This window comes from Dendrobates tinctorius, unplaced genomic scaffold (genome assembly GCF_039654945.1).
Source record: "Dendrobates tinctorius isolate UK_male_01 unplaced genomic scaffold, ASM3965494v1 ptg000366l, whole genome shotgun sequence".
Taxonomy (NCBI): domain Eukaryota; kingdom Metazoa; phylum Chordata; class Amphibia; order Anura; family Dendrobatidae; genus Dendrobates; species Dendrobates tinctorius.
In genome coordinates this window covers 2,165,065-2,176,351 of record NW_027362032.1, presented here as the reverse complement: position 1 = coordinate 2,176,351, position 11,287 = coordinate 2,165,065, and positions in this window count along the sequence as shown.

The window sequence follows — 11,287 nt, the reverse complement described above, 5'->3', positions numbered from 1 at the left end:
GAGCCTCCAGCACCGACCTCCACCCACAGAGCCTCACTCCAGATAGAGAATATTGGAGCCTCCGGCACCGACCTCCACCCGCAGAGCCACACTCCACATAGAGAATAATGGAGCCTCCAGCACCGACCTCCACCCGCAGAGCCGCACTCCACATAGAGAAAGGAGCCTCCAGCACCGGCCTCCACCCGCAGAGCCGCACTCCACATGGAGAATAATGGAGCCTCCAGCACCGACCTCCACCCGCAGAGCCGCACTCCACATGGAGAATAATGGAGCCTCCAGCACCGACCTCCACCCGCAGAGCCACACTCCACATAGAGAATAATGGAGCCTCCAGCACCGACCTCCACGCGCAGAGCCGCACTCCACATGGAGAATAATGGAGCCTCCAGCACCGACCTCCACCCGCAGAGCCGCACTCCACATGGAGAATAATGGAGCCTCCAGCACCGACCTCCACCCGCAGAGCCACACTCCACATAGAGAATAATGGAGCCTCCAGCACCGACCTCTACCCACAGAGCCGCACACCACATAGAGAATAATCGAGCCTCCAGCACCGACCTCCACCCGCAGAGCCGCACTCCACATAGAGATTAATGGGGCCTCCAGCACCGACCTCCACCCGCAGAGCCGCACTCCACATAGAGAATAATGGAGCCTCCAGCACCGACCTCCACCCGCAGAGCCGCACTCCACATAGAGAATAATGGAGCCTCCAGCACCGACCTCCACCCGCAGAGCCGCACTCCACATAGAGAATAATGGAGCCTCCAGCACCGACCTCCACCCGCAGAGCCGCACTCCACATAGAGAATAATGGAGCCTCCGGCACCGACCTCCACCCGCAGAGCCGCACTCCACATAGAGAATAATGGAGCCTCCGGCACCGACCTCCACCCGCAGAGCCGCACTCCACATAGAGAATAATGGAGCCTCCAGCACCGACCTCCACCCGCAGAGCCGCACTCCACATAGAGAATAATGGAGCCTCCAGCACCGACCTCCACCCGCAGAGCCGCACTCCACATAGAGAATAATGGAGCCTCCAGCACCGACCTCCACCCGCAGAGCCGCACTCCACATAGAGAATAATGGAGCCTCCGGCACCGACCTCCACCCGCAGAGCCGCACTCCACATAGAGAATAATGGAGCCTCCGGCACCGACCTCCACCCGCAGAGCCGCACTCCACATAGAGAATAATGGAGCCTCCGGCACCGACCTCCACCCGCAGAGCCGCACTCCACATAGAGAATAATGGAGCCTCCAGCACCGTCCTCCACCCGCAGAGCCGCACTCCACATAGAGAATAATGGAGCCTCCAGCACCGACCTCCACCCGCAGAGCCGCACTCCACATAGAGAATAATGGAGCCTCCGGCACCGACCTCCACCCGCAGAGCCGCACTCCACATAGAGAATAATGGAGCCTCCGGCACCGACCTCCACCCGCAGAGCCGCACTCCACATAGAGAATAATGGAGCCTCCAGCACCGACCTCCACCCGCAGAGCCGCACTCCACATAGAGAATAATGGAGCCTCCAGCACCGACCTCCACCCGCAGAGCCGCACTCCACATAGAGAATAATGGGGTCTCCAGCACCGACCTCCACCCGCAGAGCCGCACTCCACATAGAGAATAATGGGGCCTCCAGCACCGACCTCCACCCGCAGAGCCGCACTCCACATAGAGAATAATGGAGCCTCCAGCACCGACCTCCACCCGCAGAGCCGCACTCCACATAGAGAATAATGGAGCCTCCGGCACCGACCTCCACCCGCAGAGCCGCACTCCACATAGAGAATAATGGAGCCTCCGGCACCGACCTCCACCCGCAGAGCCGCACTCCACATAGAGAATAATGGAGCCTCCAGCACCGTCCTCTAGCATCCGCCGTCTATCCCAGCCACAATGGCGCCCCTTCCCTCCCGAGCCTGTGGGGTATCGGCACTCAGGAGACACGGCGCACTGTGCGGCCTCAGCGCTCCTGTCACCTTTAGGACAATGATACATTGGGGGGAAAGTCACATTTCTGTGAGGAAAACAGTAAAATTGTCATTTCTTCCTTCCACATTGCTGAAATTCCTGTCACACTGTCCGAATTCAGATATTGTCCTGTCAGAAAGGAGAAGACAGGGAGTGAAAGGGTTAATGGGACTCACAGGAGGAACCGGCCCAGAAAGCAGAAGGTGCAGGAGGGTCCGCCACATATATGACTGCTCTGTGCACACAGGACCTGTGATGAGGTCACAGGAGGGGAGGAGTCAGGGGTCACATGATCAGGGGCCTCAGTGTGTGCAGGACTCTGCTGTGCTGGTTGTCATGGTGCTGGATGAGGGGAAGTTTCTGTGTGGGGTCAGGAGGGGTTTACAGGGTGGATGTAGCAGAGCCGCGTGTGTACGAGGTGTACGAGGTGTACGGAGCGGAGCTGCGTGTGTACGAGGTGTACGGAGCGGAGCCGCATGTGTACGAGGTGTACGGAGGGGAGTTGTGTGTGTACGGAGCGGAGCCGCGTGTGTACGAGGTGTACGGAGCGGAGCCGCGTGTGTACAAGGTGTACGGAGCGGAGCCGCGTGTGTACGAGGTGTACGAGGTGTACGGAGCGGAGCCGCGTGTGTACGAGGTGTACGGAGCGGAGCCGCGTGTGTACGAGGTGTACGGAGGGGAGTTGTGTGTGTACGGAGCGGAGCCGCGTGTGTACGAGGTGTACGGAGCGGAGCCGCGTGTGTACGAGGTGTACGGAGCGGAGCCGCGTGTGTACGAGGTGTACGGAGCGGAGCCGCATGTGTACAAGGTGTACGGAGCGGAGCCGCGTGTGTACGAGGTGTACGGAGCGGAGCCGCGTGTGTACGAGGTGTACGGAGCGGAGCCGCGTGTGTACGAGGTGTACGGAGCGGAGCCGCGTGTGTACGAGGTGTACGGAGCGGAGCCGCGTGTGTACGAGGTGTACGGAGCGGAGCCGCGTGTGTACGAGGTGTACGGAGCGGAGCCATGTGTGTACTGAATGGAGCCACGTGTGCTTTCATATGACAGCATGAGCTAGCAGCTGTGATTGGATGTAATAAGTTTACCTCCGGTCACTGGCGTCAGCTGATGGGACTACTGCTCCCATCAGCCCAAACCTGCTGCCGTTAACAGTATTCTTCCGCTGGCTCCTTTGCTGTAAATAAATATTTTAAAATAAAGAATGGCGTGGGTTCCCCTGTATTTTTGATAACCAGCCAGGCAAAACTGACAGCTGGGGACTGCAACCCTTTAGCAAGGCTGGTTATTGAGAATAGAGGGGTCCCCATGCTGTTTTTTTTAATTATTTAAATAAATAATTGTAAAAAGCTGTGTGGGGTCCCGCCATTTTTGACAAGCAGCCTTGCTAAAGCTCACAGCTAGGAGCTGGTATTCTCAGGCATGTAAGGAGACATGAATATTGCCCCCCTAGACTAAAAATAGCAGCCTGCAGCCACCCAGAAAAGGCACATCTATTACATGCGCCAATTCTAGATGCTTTGCCCAGCTCTTTCCAGCCCTGTAGCGTTGGCTAGAAGGGTAATATTTGTGGGGTTGATGTCCCTTTGCATTGTCCAGTGACATCAAGCCCAGAGGTTAGTAATGGAGATGGTTAGTAATGGACACCCTATCCAGTACTGATCCTGGAAACAAGAAACCAGGTTGCATACTCATTGTGGTTACCGCGGGTCACTGAGGCTGCATTCCCAGCCAGGCCAATGAACTGCGGTGACCTCCCTCCGGTGAGATCACCGCTAGCACAGTGAAAAAAAGTCTCATTGTCAGAGGCGAGTTCACCTCTGCACTTGCGATTGAACAGCGGGCGGGGAGGGGGTGGGTTATGCATGCGCACCAATAGAGAGCTCGTAAGTGCCATCTTGGAAGTTGGCAATATTACAGAAAACCCAATGAAGTTCATGTATTAAGAAATCATTTACATATATCTGTTTATATCTACACCCCTCTATAATGCTATTTGTCCTAGTATTTATGCCTTCTTAAAGTAGAGTGTTATATGCTTCTTATTTGGTTGTAAATCGCCATCTTGTAGATCTGTGCTACAGCCATTATAAGGTATAACAAGTACAGTGCATAATAAACCATCATTTGTGGTCAGGCCCCACAAGAGCCACATGAATAACAGCCCCAGGAATATTAGATAGAAAGGTCTGTGAAGATGGCGGCACAAAGTGACTCCACACTAGCAGATCGCTGAGAGGTTTTGACCTTTTTGGTGTTATGGAAGAATTGGGAGGTAAAATATTACTCAGCGCGGTATCAGAAAGTGAAACTGGCCGGTACCGTGTGAAGATGTCCGTCATTTCTCTGCAGGGTGCAGGGTAAGGTGTAATTAGTCTTACCTGCCTGTTAGTATTTCGCTGGGCTGGTATTAGGAGCCGCTCTCGTGGCTTTTGCCTGTTCAAGGCCTCGCTGATGTCATTTTTGTAGTGACAATCCACAATCTTCAATTCTAATGCTTGATGGTCAAAGAGTTTGTCTGTTGAGCAAATGTGATGTCACCTGTCCCTCGCATGTTGCCCCCTCATTTACAAACATTAACGCACTCCCCCCGCAGTGACATCACTGGAATTAATTATATGCGAACACATGTAGTGGATCAATAAATTAGAATTTCAAAATATTCACAACATTCCAAAATGTAAACATTGTTTCACATAGCAAACAGAAGAATGACATAAAGGCAAGAAGAAAAAATAATATAATATCATAATAAATAATGTAAAACAATAATCTAACATTAACCCCTTCACCACCCCTTGAGTTTTTTGTTTTCCGTCTTCCCAGAGCCATCACTTTTTTACTTTTCCATAAATATCGCCATGTGAGGGCTTGCTTTTTTGTGGGACAAGTTGTACTTTTGAAGGGCACCATTGGTGTTACCATATCATGTACTGGAAAATGGGGAAAAATTCAAAGTGTGACGAAATTGCAAAAAAAAAGTGCAACTTCACAATAGCTTTTTTTTTTACCGTGTTCTCTAAATGACCTGCCAATATGATTCTCCAGGTCATTACGAGTTTGTAGACACCAAACATGGATAAGTTCTTTTTTATTTAAGTGGTGAAAAGAATTCCAAAGTTCGTAAAAAAAATAAATAAATTGTCCCCATTTTCCCAGACCCATAGCGCCTCCATTTCTCGTGACCTTGGGCTGGGTGAGGGCTCAGTGTTTGTGTGCCGAGCTGACGTTTTCATTGATACCATTTTGGTGTAGATCCGATCTTTTTATCGTCAGTTATTGCATTTAATTCAATGTTGTGGAGACTAAAAAAATGTAATTCTGGTATTAGGATCTTTCTTCTCACCACACCGCTTACAGATCAGATTCATTCTTTTTATATATTGATGGATCGGGCGATTCTGAATGTGTCGTTACCAAATATGTGTAATTTTTAATTGGTGTATTTTGAATGGATCAAAGGAGCGGGGATTTGAATTATATTTCTTACATTTTTTATATTTGTAAAACCCTTTCTCTTTACTGGCTCAGTAATCTGCGTGAGACACTAGAAGCTGCGATCATCCAATCACCTCTGCTGCACAGAGCGGCGCTCCAGCCTGCCGTGTGTAGCCACAAGGCTCATCTGATCGGTTTTGTTTTATTCTTTTGCTTGCTGTGTGAAACAATGTTTACATTTTGGAATATTGTGGATATTTTGATATTCAAATTTATTGATCCACTTCATGTGTTTGCATATAATTAATCCTAGTGATGTCACTGCGGGGGGAGTGAGGTTTTTTTTATTAGATGATTTGACAATAATATGCAATCCAACATACACAGAAACCATACATTCTATGCATATATCCAGACAATACAATGTTACTCTCATCCACTTTCACTTTAACCCTTTGAATGTTAAAATACTTCATTTGAACCATATACAGAACTAGCGATGAAACTATAAACAGATATTAAGACCTCAAGATCCCCAAGTTACAAGCTACCTCCTCAACCTTGTGCCATATTGTACCTTTACATGCCACCATTAATTGCCTGATCTCTGCTTGTGGATAGCTACATTCAATAAAAGTCCTCCATTTTTGAAAAATGTTTCCGTATTCTTTTCTTTTTGGGATTCTGTATCTATTTTGTCCATCACCATTAGGGATTTTATAGCATCTATCAGTTCTGAAACACTCGGTGGTGTCTTCTCCAGCCAGTGTCTCAAGATACATTTCATAGCTGCCAGCAGAACAATATGTACGGCATCGGGAGCAGAACAATATGTACGGCATCGGGAGCAGAACAATATGTACGGCATCGGGAGCAGAACAATATGTACGGCATCGGGAGCAGAACAATATGTACGGCATCGGGAGCAGAACAATATGTACGGCATCGGGAGCAGAACAATATGTACGGCATCGGGAGCACAACAGTATGTACGGCATCGGGAGTAGAACAATATGTACGGCATCGGGAGCAGAACAATATGTACGGCATCGGGAGCAGAACAATATGTGCGGCATCGGGAGCAGAACAATATGTACGGCATCGGGAGCAGAACAATATGTGCGGCATCGGGAGCAGAACAATATGTGCGGCATCGGGAGCAGAACAATATGTACGGCATCGGGAGCAGAACAATATGTACGGCATCGGGAGCAGAACAATATGTACGGCATCGGGAGCAGAACAATATGTACGGCTTCGGGAGCAGAACAATATGTACGGCATCGGGAGCAGAACGATATGTACGGCATCGGGAGCAGAACGATATGTACGGCATCGGGAGCAGAACAATATGTGCGGCATCGGGAGCAGAACAATATGTACGCATAGGGAGCAGAACAATATGTGCGGCATCGGGAGCAGAACAATATGTACGCATAGGGAGCAGAACAATATGTGCGGCATCGGGAGCAGAACAATATGTATGGCATCGGGGGCAGAACAATATGTACGGCATCGGGAGCAGAACAATATGTGCGACATCGGGAGCAGAACAATATGTACGGCATCGGGAGCAGAACAATATGTATGGCATCGGGGGCAGAACAATATGTGCGGCATCGGGAGCAGAACAATATGTGCGGCATCGGGAGCAGAACAATATCGGCATCGGGAGCAAAACAATATGTACAGCATCGGGAGCAGAACAATATGTACGGCATCGGGAGCAGAACAATATGTGCGGCATCTGGAGCAGAACAATACGTACGGCATCGGGAGCAGAACAATATGTACGGCATCGGGAGCAGAACAATATGTACGGCATCGGGAGCAGAACAATACGTACAGCATCGGAAGCAGAACAATACGTACGGCATCGGGAGCAGAACAATACGTACGGCATCGGGAGCAGAACAATACGTACGGCATCGGGAGCAGAACAATATGTACGGCATCGGGAGCAGAACAATATGTACGGCATCGGGCAGGGCCGCCATCAGGGCATTGCTGCCCTTACTACTGTATGGGGCCCCATGAACAGTAGCAAAAAGAGGGGCCCGGATACGCTGGTAGCCCGGGCCCTCCTCTCTTGATACTGCTGTTTGGGCTACAGGAGCAAGCTGCGCAATAGTTCATGGCCGCTGCAAGCCAGATACATAACAACACTGTGGTGATTTAAAGATACACCTACAGTGTTTTTAGTGAATGCAGTGGCCAGAAATCAGTGCTGTACCTTTAAAGCAGCAGCAGGACCAAGTGCATCATGGTCCTGACGCAGGTCAGGTGAGACTGCGCGCTCTTCTTCATTCTGGAGCAGAGCAGAGCAGCAACATGTCACGTTTCTGGGAGGCAGAAGATGCTGAAATCGGCAGAGGCAGAGGAGGTGGGCAGTGTGTGAGGACTTGCAGGAAGTTGCAGAGGGGAGTGAGGTGAGGAGATGGGAGGCTGCTGAGGTGAGGAGATGGGAGGCTGCTGAGGTGTGGAGATGGGAGGCTGCTGGGGTGTGGAGATGGAAGGCTGCTGAGGAGATGGAAGGCTGCTGAGGTGAGGAGATGGGAGGCTGCTGAGGTGTGGAGATGGGAGGCTGCTAAGGTGTTGAGATGGGAGGCTGCTGAGGTGAGGAGATGGGAGGCTGCTGAGGTGTGGAGATGGGAGGCTGCTGAGGTGTGGAGATGGGAGGCTGCTGAGGAGATGGAGGCTGCTGAGGAGAGGAGATGGGAGGCTGCTGAGGAGATGGAGGCTGCTGAGGAGAGGAGATGGGAGGCTGCTGAGGTGTGGAGATGGGAGGCTGCTGAGGAGATGGAGGCTGCTGAGGAGAGGAGATGGGAGACTGCTGAGGAGAGGAGATGGGAGACTGCTGAGGAGATGGAGGCTGCTGAGGAGAGGAGATGGGAGGCTGCTGAGGAGATGGAAGGCTGCTGAGGTGAGGAGATGGGAGGCTGCTGAGGTGTGGAGATGGGAGGCTGCTGAGGTGTGGAGATGGGAGGCTGCTGAGGTGTGGAGATGGGAGGCTGCTGAGGAGATGGGAGGCTGCTGAGGTGTGGAGATGGGAGGCTGCTGAGGAGATGGAGGCTGCTGAGGTGAGGAGATGGGAGGCTGCTGACGTGTGGAGATGGGAGGCTGCTGAGGTGAGGAGATGGGAGGCTGCTGAGGTGAGGAGATGGGAGGCTGCTGAGGTGAGAAGATGGGAGGCTGCTGAGGAGATGGGAGGCTGCTCACATCTGGAGATGGGAGGCTGCTGACTTGTGGGGATGGGAGGCTGCTGACGTGTGGAGATGGGAGGCTGCTGAAACGACCAAAAAAATTCTAGAATTCCACTTTTTTCAATTTCACCGCACTTTGAATTTTTTTCCCATTTTCCAGTACGCTATTTGGTAAAGCCAATCATGTCATTCAAAAGTACAACTCGTCCTGCAAAAAACAAGCCCTCACACGGCCATATTGATGGAAAAATAAAAAGTGGGTATATATGATTGGGAAACCTCTTTATTTGGGAAATTGTTCTGCGCTCGCACTGCGGTGCATGGACTGGGCGCCGGTCTCCTGGCCTGCATCCTCATACATGCTGTGAGGCTGCTGAATTCTAGTCAGGAGACCGGCGGCCCGTCCATGCACTGCGGTCCGAGCGCAGATCGATATCCACCGACAGCTTCATACATGTACAGAAAACAATACAATAATCTGCAATCAGAAGTACAGATTATAAAAAAAAGTCACAATCTGGTTTCAATTATTTTTTTAAAAAGTATGTGACTCATTTCCTTAAAGGAAAATAAAAATCTACCTAAACAGAGTATTGGGTATTTTAACAAATGATTAATAAGTTACAGTAGAGTAGAGCTCATTCAAAAGAGTCTACCTTGTTGTGGTGGCGGCTTAAAATTCTTTTGGCCAGAACAAAAGCTGCTGGCTATATGTATGATCTGGGAAATGTTAATGTGTGATTGGTGAGGACGGGGTGCAGAAGTGGAGTTTTTCCAAGAGTGGGCAGTGGGACTCTGGAAGATTTGAGGGGTGGAGGCACGGCTGGGGTGGAGCCTGGACGGAGTCTCAAGGGGGCCCAAAAATTTTTACAGTATGGGGCCCTGAAATTCCTAATGGCAGCCCTGGCATCGGGAGCAGAACAATATGTACGGCATCGGGAGCAGAACAATATGTACGGCATCGGGAGCAGAACAATATGTGCGGCATCAGGAGCAGAACAATATGTACGGCATTGGGAGCAGAACAATATGTACGGCATCGGGAGCAGAACAATATGTGCGACATCGGCAGCAGAACAATATGTGTGGCATCGGGAGCAGAACAATATGTGCAGCATCGGGAGCAGAACAATATGTGCGGCATCGGGAGCAGAACAATATGTGCGGCATCGGGAGCAGAACAATATGTACGGCATCGGGAGCAGAACAATATGTACGGCTTCGGGAGTAGAACAATATGTACGGCATCGGGGGCAGAACAATATGTACGGCATCGGGAGCAGAACAACATGTACGGCATCGGGAGCAGAACAATATGTGCGGCATTGGGAGCAGAACAATATCTACGGCATCGGGAGCAAAACAATATGTACGGCATCGGGAGCAGAACAATATGTACGGCATCGGGAGCAGAACAATATGTACGGCATCGGGAGCAGAACAATAGGTACGGCATTGGGAGCAGAACAATATGTACGGCATCGGGAGCAGAACAATATGTACGGCATCGGGAGCAGAACAATATGTACGGCATCGGGAGCAGAACAATATGTGCGGCATCGGGAGCAGAACAATATGTGTGGCATCGGGGGCAGAACAATATGTACGGCATCGGGAGCAGAACAATATGTGCGGCATCGAGAGCAGAACAATATGTGCGGCATCGGGAGTAGAAGAATATGTACGGCATCGGGGGCAGAACAATATCTACGGCATCGGGAGCACAACAATATGTGCGGCATCGGGAGCAGAACAATATGTACGGCATCGGGAGGAGAACAATATGTGCGGCATTGGGAGCAGAACAATATCTACGGCATCGGGAGCAAAACAATATGTACGGCATCGGGAGCAGAACAATATGTGCGGCATCGGGAGCAGAACAATATGTACGGCATCGGGAGCAGAACAATATGTACGCATAGGGAGCAGAACAATATGTACAGCATCGGGAGCAGAACAATATGTACAGCATCGGGAGCAGAACAATATGTGCGGCATTGGGAGCAGAACAATATCTACGGCATCGGGAGCAAAACAATATGTACGCATAGGGAGCAGAACAATATGTATGGCATCGGGAGCAGAACAATATGTACGGCATCGGGAGCAGAACAATATGTGCGGCATCGGGAGCAGAGCAATACGTACGGCATCGGGAGCAGAACAATATGTGCAGCATTGGGAGCAGAGCAATATGTGCGGCATCGGGAGCAGAGCAATATGTGCGGCATCGGGAGCAGAACAATATGTACGGCATCGGGAGCAGAGCAATATGTGCGGCATTGGGAGCAGAGCAATATGTACAGCATCGGGAGCAGAGCAATATGTGCGGCATCGGGAGCAGAACAATATGTACGGCATCGGGAGCAGAATAATATGTACGGCATCGGGAGCAGAACAATATGTGCGGCATCGGGAGCAGAACAATATGTACGGCATCGGGAGCAGAACAATATGTACGGCATCGGGAGCAGAACAATATGTATGGCATCGGGAGCAGAACAATATGTACGGCATCGGGAGCAGAACAATATGTGTGGCATCGGGAGCAGAACAATATGTATGGCATCGGGAGCAGAAGAATATGTACGGCATCGGGAGCAGAAGAATATGTACGGCATCGGGAGCAGAACAATATGTACGGCATGGGGAGCAGA